At 51.4% G+C, this 2362-nt stretch overlaps 1 pseudogene; it reads right to left on the bottom strand.

Annotated features, from left to right (window-relative positions):
• Positions 1-921: 921 nt before the first annotated feature.
• On the bottom strand, positions 922-2047 carry LOC100660006 (high mobility group protein B1-like; annotated as a pseudogene).
• Positions 2048-2362: the final 315 nt, after the last annotated feature.

The following is a 2362-nucleotide window of genomic DNA, read 5'->3' as shown; positions in this document are numbered from 1 at the left end:
AGCTATAGTAACCGCCGCCGGGCGGGGACACGGGGCGGGGCTCGGGAGCGGAGGGGCGGGGCGGATAGGAGGGGCGGGGCGCAGGGCGGGAGGGGTGGGGCTAGGTGGGGAGAAGGGGCGGGGCAGATATAAGGGGCGGGGCGAGGCTCGGGAGAGGAGGGGCGGGGCGCAGGGCGGGAGGGGTGGGGCTAGGTGGGGAAGGGGCGGGCGCAGGGCGGGGCGGGAGGGGAGGGCGCAGGGAGGGGCGGGAGGGGCGGGGCGCAGGGCGGGAGGGGTGGGGCTAGAGGGGTGGGCTAGGTGGGAGAGATGGGGCGGGGCGGGCGGCGGGAGGGGTGGGGCTCGGTGGGGAGAAGGGGCGGGGCGGATAGAAGGGGCGGGTCTCGAGGGGGAGGGGAAAAGCGGGGCGAGGGTAAGGGGGGGTGGGGCAAGGCGCGGGCCTGGAGGTGCGCAACGGGAAGAGGGTGGGAAAGGGAGCAGAGGGAAGGGGCGATACTGGCGATGAGAGGAGCGAAGGGAAAGGGCGGGGAGGAGAATGAAGAAGAGGTGCAAAACCCCAGGAAGGAGACGCGACGGGGCGCCCAGGTCGACACCGGGGGCCGGGGTGAAGGGTGCTCCTCAGAAATCCAGCATTTCAGCCCGTTATGGTCATTATGGCTTCTGATGTTCACATTGTCCCTTTAGGCTAGTAGGCACACCAGCGTTGGCTCCTTTGCCCTTTTAATCTGATCAGCGGACACTTCCTGAACAAGCCTCCTGGCCTGTCACTCCTCTTTCTGGACACACTCCTGGTCTTAACTTACTGTCTCTATTCCCAAAGTGGAATCCTGGTGGTGCAGTGGTTAAGAGCTCCGCTGCTAACCAAAATAAGGATTCAGACGCTCACCAAAAGGTCAGCAGTTCAATCCACCAGCTGTCCCTTGAAAACCCTATGGGGTAGTCCTCCTCTGTCCTATGTGATTTGGTCACTATGAGTTGGAATCCGCTCTAAGGCCACGGGTTTGGTTTGGTTTTTTCATACATATGCTTCACATATGCTACGCATACCGCTAAGTGTAAAAGGGGAAACCAACATGAACCGGTAAGAACCTGCTTTAAATTTCCATGCCAATATACAGTTTAAAAAACAAATCTTACACAGCCTTACATTTCAATTTTTTTTTTCTTTAAAAGGTGTGAGTTGTATGCAGGAGGGTTAAATCGTTTATAAAACCAAACACCCATTGCCATTGAGTTGATTCCAACTCAGAGTGACCCTATAGGACAGAGTAGGACTGCCCCATAAGGTTTCCAAGGAGCAACTGGTAGATTCGAACTCCCAACTTTAGGTTAGCAGCCAAGCACTTAACCACTACACCACCTGGGCTCCATATAGAAAAGGAAAAAAAAAAAAAAAACGGCACTAGAACCAACTTATTCATCATCATCACCCTCTTTTTCGTCTTCTTCGTCCTTGTCCTCTTCATCTTCCACTTCTCCCTTCTTTTTCTTGTTTTCACAGCCTTGACAGCTACCTACTGGCTGCATCAGGCTTTCCTTTAGCCTAGTATGCAACAATGTCCTTTTCGTATTTCCCCTTCAGCTTAGCAGCCTTCTTCTCCTAAGGCTGCTTGTCGTCGGCAGCAGTATTCTTCCACTTCTCTCCCAGTTTCTTGGCAGCATCACCAATGGCTAGGCCAGCATGCTCACCTTTGACTTTTGGGCAATCCAACCCAACCCAGTGCCCTTATACACAGAACAAAATAAGAAAAAGGCCAAAGGAGGCCTCGTAGGTGTATTGGGATCCTGGAACTTCTTTTTTTTGGTTTCCTTTTTAGGAGGGTTTTCATTTTTCTTTCATCATGAGTCTTGTCCACCTTTGCCACGTCTTCAAATTTTCCTTTCTCTTTAGCAGACATGGTCTTCCATCTCTCTGAGCACTTAGAAAATTCTGAGAAGTTGACTGAAACATCTGGGTGCTTCTTGTGCTCTTCCCAGCAAGTTTGCACACACAAAAAAATGCATATGATGACATTTTGCCTCTGGGCTTCTTAGGATCTCCTTTGCCATGTTTAGTTATTTTTTATCCATAAGACACAGAGTAGCCCAGTGCTGTCCAACTCTGCCCGGCCCAGCACTGTCTTTTTGAAGCTCAATGTACTTTGTTTGATTTCTTGACTGCTGCTTCCATGAGCACTGACTGTGGACCCAAGTAAAATGAAGTTGTTGACAACTTCAATATTTTCTCCATTTATCACGATGTTACTTATTGGTCCAGTTGTGATGATTTTTATTTTCTTTGTGTTGAAGTGCAATCCATACTGAAAGCTGTAGTCTTTCACCTTTATCAGCAAGTGCTTCAGGTCCTCTTCACTTTGAGCAAGCA

This window comes from Loxodonta africana, chromosome 1, assembly GCF_030014295.1.
Source record: "Loxodonta africana isolate mLoxAfr1 chromosome 1, mLoxAfr1.hap2, whole genome shotgun sequence".
In the NCBI taxonomy this organism is placed as follows: Eukaryota; Metazoa; Chordata; class Mammalia; order Proboscidea; family Elephantidae; genus Loxodonta; species Loxodonta africana.
Note: the sequence above shows the minus strand (reverse complement) of the source record. Positions and strands in the feature narration are given on the sequence as shown.